Here is a 16574-nt window from a genome sequence, read left to right on the forward strand (position 1 = left end):
GCAGGAATAAGAAGGACCTTCTCTTTGTGATCCTGGTTGTTACAGATACCTTCTGCTTCTTAGAGTTCAATGGAAACTTCTTTTTTAAATCACAAAGGTTGGATTAATTTTCACTGCAGTCATAAGAGGTGTCCTCCAAAGCGTCCCAGAGATCTCCCTACTGCAGAAACAGGAACCTCACCTTTGTCCAGCCTTGGCTCAACTACTGCGTTGTACTAGGAACACCTTATCTCTGCTCTGACAAACATTTCCAACGCAAAGAGAATTTCCACCCCAGGCAGCATTTTCTGTTTTAACTGTTGACAAGATCTGCCTGCTGTAGTTTCTGAGGGATCTGAAGGGCTTCTTTGAGCAGGCTGTGTCTGTATGGCCTGGATGTCAGCTAAAGTCAGTATACTTTGAGTTTTAAAATGGTAATTAGTCCATGGTATAATTCTTTATTACAGCATCTGCTCTTGTGTCATCTGCTCCCACGCTCTTAGATGTTTGTCTACCACAGGTTTTGTCTTCTTCCCCTACTCCTCTAATGCACAAGACTAACAGAAGCAAAATTGAAGTATTTAGTTAATGGCTTATCTACTGTATGATACAATAGTCGCATTTCAGTGTACTGCAGAAATATGTTTGTTGATTCACACCGGAGTTAGAGAGAATCTGCAAACACAGGAGATATTCCTGACTTACATTACCACCAATGTGAACACTCTCTCCTTCACCGTTCACAAATCTCAGGGGTAATTCTTAAATTATTTTGATCTCTGATGAAATTACTCCACCAGACTTGAGGAAGCCCTAATGCTTCTATATTTTCACAAAACCTGACTGCATTGTTCTGCTGTCAGAAAGTAGTGTGCTACTAATAACCAATCCAGAGATCTTACAGAATAAATGCTATTTAATAATTTCAGTGGTGTACTCGAACACCACTGTCCTAACACCTGGTGTTCAGTCCTGAGGTCTCAAATGCTACTTATTTTTCTGAGATGCAAAATGACATGCATTACCTGCCATGGAAACTCTTAAATGAAGCCATTGTGATCAAGAACGCAGAAGGGCTTGCAATTTGTCAATAGGTAACATGGAAGGTGAAATGAACTGGTAGGAAAGGAACACATAAATATTCCTATAGCACAGTCCTAAAATGTTTTTAAAGTCATGTCCAATGCTAAGAATAAAAGCCAAAAGCAGAAGTCCTGAACTTCTAGCTTCTTACTACTTTAGGCACCTCTGAACATATGCTAATTGCTCTCTTATTAGTTCTGCAGCTAAAGGGATGAAATATGTAATCCTTGCTCAGGAATAACAGCCATTAAGTGCACATGGGCTTAATACTCTTCCAAAACACATTTGGAAATGATGAAGAATGAACCCTTGCAGAGCAGTTATTTCTATCTGTGGAGTACCCTGGAAATAGAAGATGTTTTTCTTTATATGAAGCTATGATTAATGTAAAACTGAGGAATTGACTAATGTAAAAACAGGATGCAAAGCCTAAAAGTGGAGTCTGTAGAAGGCAGAAAGTGGCCGTGTGGTGCAGTGGGGAAGAGGAACAAACCATTATATTCAAAGAACACAAAAATGACTTATTCATATCTACTTGCCACAGCAGGGAGACTTTTGCTTTCCAGTGGAAGCTAGAAATAACAGCATTCAAACCACTGAAGCACCAGTGGGAACCCCTACAGAACTCAGTGAAATACCTCCACAGACAAAGAGGAATCATTACTGTGTTTAATATAGCCATGAGGTGCTGATACTGATGCTGCATTGAGAGCAGGGATGGACCACTGTAGATTTGCTTTCCAAACACAAATATTTTAGTATATATTTTACCAAAGTATTTTCTAGCAAGTTAGCACATGTTTGGACCAAAAATAAAAAGATTGCCTTTTCCTCTGCTTCTTCGTTTTGGAGTACAGAGCTGCAGTGGTGAGCCTGAAGCTATTTGAAAGGAGTATAGTCTAGGTAGGAGATAGCTGTGAGACAAGACGCTCAGCAGTCAGGTCTGATAGTGAAGCTGGCTCATGGGTAAATAGAAGCCTAGATCAGAAATCATACTAAGTTGTGGGCAGACTGTTCTTCATCTACTGTGTTTTGCAATGGGGGGTGAACGCTCCGGCTTCACAGAGGAAGCTGAAAGGCAGAGACATTGCCTGGGCTGCAGACTGTGTCACTGCTGCAGATGTATGTGCGTGCCATGAAGAGTCTGAGCAGAATTACTGAGCCCAAAGCATCAGTGGGGTGCCGACAGGCTGTACCTTGCACACGAAGAAGGTGATGACAAACCCCAGGACATTTTCTTCCCTCTCTTCCCCCTTCAGGGACAGAGGGTATTTTTAGGATTGTGTGAGGGAGGAAGTAGCTGACTGTGCCAGCACTGCACACTGTGGTACCTGCATAGTTGAGAGGATGGTGAGCTGCAGCGTGGGCGTTTGCAAAAGGGTTTTTTGTGAGGCCAAAAACTCTTCATCAGCTTTGCCAGCTCTGTCTCATCTAGTGACACTGCACTCAGATGCCACTCACCTCTTTAGGACCTCATTCTGCAAGGCATGGAGCACCCTTCATGCCAGCTGGCATCCCTGAAGACATGACTTGGAAGGCTGCTATTGTCCAAATGAGAACATGCAGGTGGAGTATGAGACCAGTGTGCTATGGCTAAGCTGCTCGTTGACTTTTCATACGACCTTGTTGTGCCTCGGTTTCTCCTGCTTTTTCCAGGGGGCAAAGACTGTTTCTTGCTATGTCTCTGCACAATATGGTCCTTGGTTACAAGTAAAAATATTTATTGAAAAGGATTAATGCTGTAAATTAGGTTGAAAAATGCTACACATGCTAGAAATAATTTGCAAAACAGCATCTAGACAGCCTGGTGTATAGACACCAGGACATATAACAGATCTGGACATATAACTACAAGAGTTTACTAAAAACAGCCCAATATTTCTCAGGGAGAAAGCATAAAGGCTCAGGGGAAAAAGAACCCAAACCAAAAACCCAACCAAACCCCCTAAAAAATCAACAATAAAAAAGAATAAAATATTTCAGTGTCTTCAGCAGTTTTGTGTCCTGGAAAAGTGCATATGTTTGCTGAACTAGATGTTAAACAGAAAATTTGTGTAGCTGGAGTGGAGGCTGAAAGGGAGTGGGAGAGATATGGAACCAGTTCCTCCTCACCTCGGTTTATCTCCTTAGCCCCAGAAGACTCTTTTTGATGTATTTTGTCATATATTATTTTATCTGATATATATCAATGAGGGATGAGACAGACATGTGGACCTAGAAGTCTGTTCATTTAATCATTCCCTGGACACAGTCCCAGCTTGTGAACCAAATGGGATAAATACAAAGAATATGAAAGCTGCTGAGAGTATCTGTTCAAAAATTAAGTCTTTGTCTGTGGGTTGCTAATGTAAACAGAGTGGACTCAGGGAGAAAGAAGTAATCACCACTCGCAAAGAGTTCAGAGAAGGTCTGTTGTGCACAATCTCCCCAAAGATTAATTGCGTTGGAGTAGCTGGTGTCTGTCTACTGAGCTCTGAGAGTGAATGAGTAGCCTTGTTTGGACACATATTTACTTTTATTTATAGGTAGCTAGATCTTCTTGTTTGATTCATGGCTGTGATTCTGTCAAGCAAGGAAGTAAAGATATTTTTAGATTATGGGATTTTTTTCCCCAGCATGAAGTGACTCTCACTAATAGATCTTTTTTTTGTGTATTTTAAGTGCAGCTGTGAACACTTTTGGTTAACTGTTCTCTACCAAATGCATGTGCCCTGGAGGGTGATGGCATAAACCAGAGGTGCTGCAAGGTCTGAATTGTGCCAGGAAAAGCACATAGTGTAATGAGGGTGCCAAGTTTTCTCAGACAGTACTGGAAGTGCTATTTACTACTGCATGGAGGCAGGGAAGGCAAACTTGATGCAAACTCATCTATACTGTCTTCTATGCCTGCATATTACTCACTTACATGAAATATATAATCCAGAAATACATCTAGGGTTTTTTGTCAGAGGCCATGTCTGCATTGGCAGGCCATGCCCATAAAAAAAAATGGATCTGTACAGTGAAGCAATTGGTCCTGCAGACCTGATCTCCACTCTGTACAGCTTTCAGGAGGTTTCCTTGAGATTGGTTCTGGACTGAACACCTATTTGCAGCTGTGGTGTCTAACACACACACTTCCAATACAGTTTCACCCAAAAGAAGAATGTTTGTGCATTGGGAGACTGCTCAACAATGTGAAACAAAGCAGAGTAAATGGGAACAACTTGCTTCAGAAGTGCACTTTTGATCTAAAGTAAAATAACAATGTAGAAAACTGGAAAATTGACTGGTTCATTCTTAAACCAACCTTGGGACACACATCAGCCTTACAGCACAGATGACTGGGGATCCCAACCCTGGAAAGAACTGGAAAGCTAGTTTCTGGCTGTATAAACCATAAATACATACCCATGGAGGCTGAAATGCTGTATCATTAGCATCATGGGTGGTGGTACCATGCTCTGGAATTGGAGTAAGACATAAATACTGAATTTGAAATATGTGGAAGTAATTGTAATTTTAATTTTCAGCGTATGGATGTTTAGTCCTAGAAATAATAGAAGATGGTTCATATGTCAACCTCATGAAGTCCAAGAAGGCCAAGTGCAAGGTCCTGCACCCAATATCAGTACAGAATGAGTGATAAATTGACTGAGGGTAGCCTGTGGAGAAGGACTTGGGGATACTGGTGGATGAAAAATTGGATACGAGCCGGCAATATGCACTTTCAGCCTAGAAAGGCAACTATATCAAAAGAAGTGTGGCCAGGAGGTGTAGGGAGGTGATTCTGCCCCTCTACTCCACTCTCGTGTGACTCCACTTGCAGTGCTGCATCCAGCTCTGGAGTCCTCAGCACAGGAAAGACATGGAGCTATTGGAGCGGGTCCAGAGGGGGGTCATGAAGATGATGAGAGGGATGGAGATCTCTACAGAATGAATCCATTCAAGTGTTATGTAGAGGTCACTTCTCAAGCTGTATTTAGCTGTCTCAGGCACTTGGGGTTTTCCCCTGCCTATCTCCAGGAGTCAGTCTGTTGCCAGATCCTGGGGAGAAGTCTCCCCTGGTGAACACAGAGAACTGTCCTTTTAGGTGGGGGTGTGCCAGCTGTTGTCCGGATCATTAGCTCTGGACTGTATTTCTTTTTAAGAAGACCATTAATTTGTTTATGAAAGAGACTGTTTAGCATAGCTTCTTGTGATAGCAGGAGACTAGATGTGACCCACAGGGTGACCTTAATGCCTGTGTTCTTGTATACAGGAATATCTTACACTCCTGGTTGTACTTGAGCAGACAGGAATCACAAAAGCAGTCTGTGCTGTTTTGGGACTATTTGTGCCTTTCAGATACTATAATTGCTATGTTAAAGCAGCACTGGGATGTCCTAACTTCAGCTGATATGTGTGTTAAGAGACTCTGTGCAAACGCACAGATGTAAAGCGTCATTTATCCTTCTAGTCCAGCAGTTTTACGCATTGGTTTTATTTTATTTCTCTGCGCATGCCTTCCTTTCATGTGACTTCATATGGGCTTGAGTTTTCTACTGGAAATTTTCAGTTTGGTTCATGGTTTCACTCCTAGTGTGCTATACCAAAAAGTGTCTCCTCAAAAAACTACAGCTCCTAAAGACAGTCACTTTATAATCTGTTTCAGAAATAATTTCTGCTGTTTTCCTGATTTGGTTAGCAAGAATTCTCAGATATTGGTAACAAAGTTAAAGCATTTAAGTACATATTTGAGCTCTGAGAATTCATGATCTGTATGCCATTCAAATTTCCCACTAAAATCAACAGAGTTATGATGGTTAGGCTGCTTGTGTTGAGAAACTCATACTTCTAATCTTAAATTTAAGAGTTTGGCCATAGAGTTCAGTTTTATGTGTTATTTCAAGTCTACTAATGTGATGATTGCCATTGGAGGAAGACGACGAGTTTTAGGAGACCTTTACTCCAAGAACTTCAAAGTTCCTCCTGTTTGGATGACTGGGTCCCATAAGAGTTTCCACAAATCTTTGAGGACCTAGACATGAGCACTTTGGGTTCAGTCATGACTTCTTCCAATCAAGGAAGAACCTGAACTCTGTTCTATCTTTCATTCAACTCTCTCTGCCACGCAGACCACCTCCTGATAGCCCAGAACTCTCCTAAACCCTCTGCTTTAGTCTTTTCGCTGAACATTTGAGGAAGGGATGGACGGAAGGATGGGAATGACTGATGTGATCAACTCTCCATGGAAATCATGGCTATTTCCATTTAATGAAGTCATTCATGACTTCTTCCAAAATTATTCCATGCATTAGTGAGTACATCATCCTTAGCAGGTTCAACTTATTGTGCTTCATGACAGAACAGATAAAGTGTGAACACCGAGCTTTTGGAGTAATGTTTGTTAACTCTACTGATAAATTCCAGAAATTTAGGTCTTGGGTTTCAAAAACACGGCTCTGAACTTGCAGGAATGACCACAAGGTTAAAGAAACAAGAGTTTCACAGAAGTGTATATATATTTTCAGTACTCAAGGAGAAAAAAAAAACACATGGAATACAAGTATAGTGAATTTACTGCAATTTCACTCTAATTTCCTAAGCAGCTGTGGACTTTTATATCATCTTTGGGATTTTGCAAGAAACATCTTGCTTTTTAACAAGCCATTTGCAAAGAAAAACAGTCAGACAATTTTTCCATCTCTCTTCTTTTCTCCTATTGTGTTGAAGCTTGAGGAATAAGCAAAAATAAAAAAAATAAAGAAGGAAAAATGTGCCAGCAAGTTATTAATCTGTCTTTTGCATGTTGCTAGCAAACGGGGAGTGTCATAATTTTTTCTAATTTGGTCGCCAGCACTTTCTCTTTGCAGAAAACAGAACCGGAAAGGAAACCCCTCTGAACCTTGTCAACCTCCCAGGGCTCCTCCAGGCTCTGGAGGAGGATCTGAAGGGCTCTGCTGCACTTCTGCCAAGCTGCTGAAGTGCAAAGGTCGCTCTACTCTCCCTCGGGACTCATCTGTTTCCATCACGTATACACAGGAGGCAGAGGAGTCTTTCAGCTTCAGACAAGCAGAGGGAGGCCTACGGAAAAGAAACACTGAAAAAAAAAAAAAAAAAAAAGCCTGAGGCCCTCTTCAGAAGCGGGCGCACGGGTCCAGAGGCACATAGACCAGCAGCCCGTGTTATCAAAGTGCATCCAGTTGCACCTCTGGCAGCGTGTTTATATGTGCTGCCTGTGCACCGCACTTGCAGGAATGGTTTCTTTGTCTTAGTCCCTTTCTGCACCTTTCGTTGAGGAAACCCCATCACTCTATGCAATTCACCTGCCCTTAAATACTCCCGTCAGCCCCTTCTCACAGTGCCGGAGGCTGTGACTGCCAGCAGTGTCTAAACAGGGGGAGGTTTAGCCTGGGCAGTGCAGACAGTCTTGCATGGATCAGAAATGCCTTGGCTAGATATATTATCTGAATGGGGATGTCACTGCAGACACTAGAAAGGTATTTCCTGACTGACAAAGCGGCAGAAAATGCTGAGGTTCTTCTCCCTTCTCCTGAATACAAGAGCCCAAAGACATTCTGGGCTACCTTAGTGTGTTTGAACAGATCTGTCATTTTGTCTCAATAAAAGCTTTCATGACAATTGGTTTCTTTTAAATTGTTTTTTTATTTTTCTTGTTCTGTGGAAAATACAGAGACATTCCTACCCCAAGCCTCAGACTTTAAGACCATCTTCAAAATATAGCATCAGGTTTTGTCTGAAATTGCATAATTGCTTTTTGCATCGATCTGGCTTCAAGCTCTGGAGCTAGAGTTGGTGTTTTATGAAACTCAAGAGTCACCCCTAATCCCTGATTGAAAGACCTAAAGACCTAAACATACATCCATAATGTCCTCACCAGGAAGGGCTATTTTCCTAGCAGGACACACAAGACAAGTCAATAAGTTTGATGTGAGCTGCCAGCATGGGCATCAGATAGGACTGCAGAATCAAAAAGGTGGACTTGGCTTGTGGCTTAAATTCATCTTCACTGTGTGGTCTCCAGGATGTTTACATTCATATATATGGCCCTATAAATCACAGAGCTGCGAATGCCATGTGCCATTGTTCTCAACCCTTGGAAAAGGACGCTGAATCAACTAATGAAATGTATTTTTAGTTTCAATAAACTTTATTCCCTTATTTATCACGTCCTGCAGCAAAATTTCTTGCCGTTTGAAGGAAAAAGCACCGATTTCTTCAAAGAAGGTCAAAGGTTTTTCAGGCAGCTTGAATCTGTTCTTATTGTTTAAATACAGACAAAATATATGGCTGCCTGCACTTCTACATTGTGCAAGACTTCTGGCTAATAAAAGGCTATGGATCTGTTTGCAACTATCAAAAATACCCCTATTAGTTCCCTACTTGGAAAAAAGCAAGGAAAATACCCTGTTCCTCTTTTTGGTAAGCCACATCCCTTTGCTAAAAAAAGTGCTGATGAGATGTTTGTTTGAGATGCATCTTAAATTAGAGAACAACGGTCTTGAGGAGTACTTTTTTCTTTGTAATAGAAGGTCTCTTCTAAAACCAAAAAATTACTTAAACGTGTTCCAAATCTAGAAGATCATTCTCTATCCATCCCAAACAATGGATTAGCTATAATTTCTGCTTCTATATTTTTTTTCTGTTAGAGACATAGTTTGCTTCTTCTCTAATGCACTTGATGTATTGACTGTTTTATAAATTAGATATTATAAGCTATGAACTATAAAGATGTCCATATTAGCTTTGAAGAAGCTGTCTGGGATATCAGAAACAGGCTAGCTCTGACAGCACAGAGCTCATTGCAGGCTGAATTAGTTTCCCAAGAAACAACACGAATCATTCAAAGAGAAAAGATATGTTGTGCATCACTTCTAGTACCTTCTGGTACCTAAACAAACTATTAAAAGCAAGCAGAGGCAACACTATATTGCTGTCAACCATATGAACATCTATATCTTTAAGGCAAAAGACAGTTCTGGATTAGGAAAATTTGCTTTCTTATTCCTTCAGTAAATCACTTTCTTACCTTGAGGAAAACTGTGCCTCCATTCTCTTCTATAAAAACTCCTTTGCAATCATCAGCAACGTAAGGAGCATTTTTCTTTAGTAGGCACTATTATTACTTGATTATTTTGCCAAAGGTTTTGAAAAGACCGATCTGAGGTACACCTGCAATTGGTCGGCCTCCTTTCCTATGTTCATCTAACATCTGCCCTAAAAGTATAGACAGGGAGAGCAAGAAGACAGCCTGTTCTGTTATTGCATGCCAGGAGATTCTTTTCCCTAAAGGGGATTTGCAAAGAAGATTGAGGCAGTATCTCCTCAGAGGGGCAAGTAAAAGGACAGGATGCAACAAGTTGCAAGATGGAAATTCAAACTGGGCATAAGGGAAAAGCTTTTCACCATGAGTGTGGTTCAACGCTGGAGCAGGTGCCCAGTACATTCTATCTCTGGGGTTTGCAACGGTGTCCTGGGCATCAGGCCCTGGGGAACATGACAGAGCTTGAGGGGCAGCTCTACTTTGGGGAGGGTACTGGACTAGCTGACCTCCAGAGGTCTCTTCCAGCTAAATTTTGCTGAGAATTTATAATAATAAAGCTGTAGGGTGAATTGAATTGCTAATTTGAAACTCAGTAATGCTTAAAAGTTCTAATATTGTAACCACTGTTTTGAGGGGAGGTGTTTTCTTTATGTCCCTCATCTCAGTCCTTCTCCTAACTTCTCTGTTAAGTTTAACTTCTAAGTCTTAGGTACTGTGTATTATCCTTTATGATCCTATAATATAATTTCTAGCGGGATGTAGACAGATAATAGGGGAGCAACTGCCATCCTCTGTTGGCCTTCGCCAACTGCTGTGTTTGTGCTCAGACAGGTAGAAATTCCCGAATGCTCATTAAGTATCTGGGGACAGAACTAATGGTCAGGCAACAGCTTTTTTTCAATCTAACCCACTGAATTCAAATGGGGGTTTTGCCCCACACAGGGGACCTGGAACAGACCCAGCATCACACCATAGTGTTTGTTTTTGCACTACCATGTCTGTGTCAGTGGAAGCTGATAAAGGGTAAGGGAAGAGGTAGGCATTATCCTGCGCCTTTTGTCTTCAGATTTTCCTTTGTTCCAGGAACCGCTTTTTGAACAGTTATCCGCCCTCTTAGAAGGGTTTGTTCCTCTTGCAAGCTTGCCTTTTGCACAGCTTTACCATGAGAAAGCAGTAGGCACTCCAATAAATATATTGGTGTAGCTAAACAGGAATTTCCCAAAACATTTGATGGTGCAACACGAAAGCCTTCAGCGTCTGGCAGTGCTCTGAGTGAATTCCTTCCACTCCTTTCCTCAACGCACTCCCCCGATACCTGGTGCAGTGCCTGCCGTCGTGCGATGCGGGATGTAGGATGTGGGATGCAGGATGTGGGATGCGGGGTGGGGGGTACCGGAGCCTCTCTCCCCGCGGAGCCACGGTGGGGCGCGGTTGCGCGGGGAACCGCATCTCGGCACTCCCCATGCCCGCCCCCCTCCGAGGGGGAGGCATGTGATCCCTTCCTTTTTTTTTTTTTTTTTTTTTATTACTATGGAAACAGAGCAAAGCAAAGGGTAAATACACGGACAATAGCAAAAGACAATTTTAATTTTCATCCCCGTTTAAATGTCACACGTTTTTTAACGCGCCGCTGCAGTAACCAGAGCCTGCATCTGCAGCCCGACGTGGAGAGCCAGTCTCCGAAGCCTGAGGAATACAAGTCCCTCATTATTGCCAAGTGGGATCAGAGCACGTAGGTCTGTTTAGACACTGCGATGCATTGTAAGAGGCCTCTCTTCAGGGATAGCCATAAAAGCCTCCTTTTTCCCCCCCCGTTAAAAAAGAGCAGCTGTATTCTTCTAACGTGGACAACATCGAAGGCTGCCTGTCTCTGCCGCACAGAGACTCTCTCGGTCAAGCATGAAAAAGCAAACTTCATTTTAGAGTCTGAACAGGATTTCCCAGTGATGGCTTATGCTTTGGTGGGAGCTGCGCTCACTCCTGCACACATGGATCGGGAAAACTGGTGGGGAAGGTTTCTGACACTGTGTATTGCTGACACTCAAGGTGTCTGACAAATATTTTGGCAGCTCTAAACTAGCTTTACAGTATAACCCTGAGCAGTCTCATAGATTAGGGTATTTCAGGCTATTAATTACCTGCTAATGGCTGCTCTAAATACCTTTAACATTAACTTCAGACCATAGCAATTGCTTGTTAGCCAGGAGAGACAGGTCACCTTTGAGTCCCAGCACTCCCTAATTTTGTAGCTGCAGCTCAACTTAGTTTTCCCTCTTCAAAGCCAGTGACAAAGCGTTAAATCAGTGATATAAATAAACAGAACTGAATTGGTTATTTTATAGGTACATGAGCAACGTCTCACTAATCATTGAGTGTTACAGATGTGAACAGGGCGCTCTAAACTGTTTACCAGCTGGTTCTTGGAAACAAAACTTCCTGGATGACTTTCCTACTGAGATATGCTGCCCCTCCTTGTAAATCCCTTGGTGGTTCCTGCTTCCCAGCAAGCACAAACTCCCCAGTCACACACAGGATCGTTCCTAGAATTGCCACCGGAGTTGCTAGAAGAGCTCTGATCGGGCGGGTGGAAGACATTGATTGCTCTGTGTGATTTCCCAGCGCGAGCCTGCTCGTGACACATGCAGCATCGAGAAATGCAAGCCACGCTCTCGGTGACAGGGCAAACCCTGGGAGCACGTGGACCGCTGTGCTGCATCTGGAGCCGGGGGTGACCTTTCCTGAAAGGAGGGATAGGCTTTGAGTCTGGCTGGGAGTCAGCAGGCTGCTGGATTTCTGTTAATTGTATTAATTGCAGCAGTCTCCCCCTGGCATTGCTTTACTTGGAAACCTGTGTGTGTGTAGTTTTTAAAGCTCACAGACAGAAATCTTGGCACGTGAAGGCTGAATCGTCTGGTTGGACTTGGAAAGGGGGAGGAATAGGACAGGAGGGACTGACCAGCTGGGCTCCTTTCGGTGCAGTCAGGAAAGCCAGAGTCGCTTCTGATGGTTTCCAGTATCGCAGCGCGGTGTTTCACAGGCATTCTTGCTGCTTATTAAATATTTCACATACATCTGAAGTAAGACAAAAGGGAGGAGAAAAAAAGCCAACAGCCCACGTGTGGTTGTATATGGCAATCTCTTGTTGGCACGGAGAGGATCTAGATGGTTTAAGCAGTCTTTTTGTCTTCAAAACCTTATAGTTCTGCATTAATTTGCAAGGGCACGTTTTAGATTCATAGTAAGCAAATCTGGTGCTATGCGCTAACATCCCTCTTACACTGTATTTATGTGAATGCAAGTGCACATTCTGACTATTACTTATCCTAATACATAACAGTTTGGCCAAACACCTTCTCCGTTTATGGTTTCCTGGTTTGGAAAGCATGCAGTTATTCACAGACATTCCCAGTAGGAAAAATCATATGGAAAGTTACTCCAAAAAGAGGTTCTGGATTAAAAGACCTGCCCAGTTCTCTAGAGTTGTGTTGTGAGACAGCATTTTTCTCATTTGCAGACTCACTTATGACTTATAAGAAAAAATATCGAAGGATATTTTGCTGTCAAGGGATAGTAGCTTCTCTCCAGGATTGCAAGGATTTTAGGAGATCATCCAGGAGCCACGTTTGCAATTAATATTAGTAAGAATAGCAGCTGATTTTAATGCCTCAATAAAGAACCAAGAATCTTTCTTGTAGTCTGTTGTATGATATTTTTTGTGTTGCATTTGTTTTTCCAGAAAATCATATTGTAGTTTTTATTATGAATTTTAAAAAAAAATTAAAATCATCTAGCATTGCTCTCCTGGTTACACGAGGTTGAATGCCTGGTTAAACACCAGATGAGCCCAGCTGTTTCAAAACACATTAATCTACTTTTTACCAAGATCCCCACATCTTAACCAACTGAATTGAAGGAGTTGAATTTAGTAGGGGCAGACTGATGTTCCCTTACCCCTCAGGGAATCTCCATCTATTTGTGTATGTACCATAACTGCAGGCTCTTTCGATATTTGTTTAGATCACTCATACCAAACGCCCCTCTCTCTTTCTTTCTCTCTCAAACAAATCTCTGCTTTTATGACATAAAAATATGTCTGTAGATTAAACCCTGTGTTCCTGGGAAAAGAAACTGTGTATATACCTCAGAAAGATTTTGGCAAGAACCTGAAATCTTTCAAATAAGAAACTGAATTGAGCAAAATCCTTTGCTAACGTAAACTGAGATCTCTGCAGGTCAGTAGAGGAACAGGGACCTCCTGCAGCTGAGAGTCTGTGTAGTGCTCCCAAGACCTCTGAAAACTCATTCAGGCAAATGGAGAAAAGTCTTCCCTGAAAGTGCTCCTCAGTCTCCAGCTTCTTACTTTTGCCAGGAGCTCTGGCAGCACGGAAACCTCAAACTGGTGGAAGCAGAACACATGGATCTGAATGGACCTCTTACCTCTGCCGACTGCCCCTTCACTCTCTGCTTGCCTCTAAGACAGCAGGATTAGATTTGATAGATCAGAAGGAGAAAGGCATACCCTTTGGTTTGACTTGGTTTAGGCTTCTGGGAGACATTTGACTATCATGGACATACTCACTCTGCAGTATTGCTCTTAGCCCAGTCGTTGGCATATCAGCATCATATTGTCTCTTTTGCACAGTTGTGCTTGTAGTGCCTATTGTCTTTCATTTATTTCCTTTTAAAGCCCTTCAATTCTTCTAATTTCTTCTGAAGCAACCGTTTGAATAATTACCCAATACAGGCATATAGATCTACAGGTTACCTTAGCTCTACTTCATTATGTATTTCTAGGTATATTTTTCTCACAGAAATGACAATGTCCTAATGAATTACCATATTTTTTCAGCACGGCAGAGCTGTGTCTATCTGGAGTTTGCCCTCTGTGTCTTTAGGAATGAGGGGGTGCAAGGATGCTGTTGCTGCTGGTACGTGCTTTCCCCTTCCCTGCTTCTTCCCAAGCAATTAAGTTTGTAAAGGGCTTTTTATTTTTAATTTATTAATTTTGTTTTCATCGACAAATATTTTGGACTCCTCTGCCATGGCACATTAAAACGAATGGTTCCTCCAGTAGTCTGTCAGCTTGTTTCCAACAGTTTGGCTCTGCCTCTACAAAGTAATTATTTTTGCTGGCATCCAGCTACCTTTGCTAGTTTTCAGATGGACTTGATGTCTCTTTCTCTCGGCATGGGGGCTTTTGAATGCCTGCCATTGCAAGATTTTGTTGTTGTTGCTGCTACTTCTGCCTTTCATCTGGTACAGCATCCTCGCAAACCTCTGAAATCTTGCACTATCAAAATCCCAGCAATTGGCCCTCTTGAGTTTCCTGCTTTTGCAAATTGTGGCTTCGTAGGTGGCAATTTAACTTTTGATGTTTTCGTGTCTGGAGGATAGTATCAAGTACCAGGAAACCTCTGTAACAAATTGAAATCAGTATCCTTTCAGAATTTGTCACAGAAAATGTACAAATACGCTTTTGCATATTTTGTCCCTTTGTTTGCCTGCTCCAGAAGGATTTAGTCTGTGTGTACCATAACAAAGCATCCCTCTTTGAGGACCAAACTGATATCAGCTGCCATCAAGTCTAGTTTTTGGTTACTAAAAACCTGCTACCATATATATATATGTATACATAGATGGAATATTTATATACACAGATGGAAAAGCAAATATTTAATCTTTCTTGCTGCAGTGACCTGTCTTTTCCCATTTAGTAAAGCTCCCCCGTACCACTTGCAATCTTTGCTGACTGCAGAAGGCTGAGACACTTCATTTCAGGGGTTTCCGGAAAGTTTTTTTGTGCACAACCCTGTTAGCTTCATTCTTCCGCTTGTTGAAATTTTCAGCCTCTCAGTGTTTGTGATTTTGAAGCACCAGCAGGCTCAGCCATGTATGATGACACACAGACTGAATATTAATCAACGTTTCATTCAGGCTGAGGTGATCTACAGCAGCTTTGCCATGGGCGCCTGCCACGCTATGCTGGAGGAAGTTTGCTTCCGTCCTTTCAAGCCCGTTGGTAAAATGACAGCCAGCTTTTAAGAGCTGTGTCTATATAAGAAAACAAAGCAATACCAATGAACACTCCCAGGCACTGGAGCTTGACTGTCTATACCACTAAATTCCACGTTTAATTCACTAGGATGGACACAGTGGCTCTGAACACCCGCCCCTGGTAGTCCTGCCACCCCTGGCTCCAACCTCTGCTCTTCCTCCCTCAGCCCCTTTGTCAGACTGCTCTTCATCAGCACACCCAGCTGCTGGTCCAGCACAGCTCCTGACGGCCTCACTGCAGCTACCCTGCCTTTTGTTAATCAGACAGCTGAAAATTTAACACCCATCAGGGAGCAGGATGTTGCCCTAATCGTTTGATTATTCACTTCATGTCATATTTTTATTTTTTAACCAAGGTGTTTACTTTTCGAATGAAGATCATTGGTTGAGCCATGGCAACTATAATGTCTGTGTAGCCAGCAAACACTTAATATGTGGGTGGGTGGTTTGGATGGCCTTGAATACATAATTAAATTTGTTTTTCCTTTCAGCTCCCTGTGGTGTGTTATTTTTTTGTATTTAAAAGTTATCCCATCTTGAAGACAACTGTTTTTTATTATTAAAAGGACAGCTTAAATGCATTTAGCAAAAGCAAGTCTCATTACTTTTATGTTTCAATCTTTTTTCTAATTAAAGAAAAAGTTCTTTGGTGCCTATGATCAATTTCCTATAGCCAGAAGTTTTCTCTAAACATTTTCTAAAGGTCTAGGTGCTTTGTATACTTAACAGAATAAGCTCCACGTTTCCTGATCTTTAAAATGTTCAACATTAGCTTGTGTGTTTCATACTGCATCTGCAAAATTGAGGATTTGGAGTGTTTCCCCAGCTGTAGAAAGAAGCAGCTCCTGTTTCTGGTGCAGGTGAAAGGGAACAATAAATAAGGGACCATCCTTGGGATACGTTGAACTTCTGCAGTCCCTGTGGGATGCACCAGTGCCTTTGAACCATGGCTTCACAGCACGAATGGAGCGCTGTGAGTTTCTGCAGTGGCAGCCCAGTGCACCGTGTGGGAATTCAGAGTGCCAAATTATCATAGAATCATAGGCCTGTAACCAGTGGTGTCCCCCAGGGGTCCAATTTTGTTCAATACATTCATTAATGACCTGGATGAGGGGACAGAGTGTATCCTCAGCAAGTTCGCTGATGACACCAAACTGGGAGGGGCGGCTGACTCTCCAGAGGGCCGCGCTGCCATCCAGCATGACCTGGACAGGCTGGAGAGCTGGGCAGAGAGGAACCTAATGGGGTTCAACATAAGCAAGTGCAGGGTCCTGCACCTGGGGAGGAAGAATGCTAGGCACCAGTATAGGTTAGGGGTGGACCTGCTGGGAAGTAGTTCTGAGGAAAAGGATCTGGGGGTCCTGGTAGACAGGAAATTATCCATGAGCCAGCAATGTGCCCTTGTTGCCAAAAAGGCCAATGGAATCCTGGG

This window comes from Charadrius vociferus, unplaced genomic scaffold (assembly GCF_000708025.1).
Source record: "Charadrius vociferus isolate BGI_N301 unplaced genomic scaffold, ASM70802v2 scaffold2, whole genome shotgun sequence".
Lineage (NCBI taxonomy): Eukaryota > Metazoa > Chordata > Aves > Charadriiformes > Charadriidae > Charadrius > Charadrius vociferus.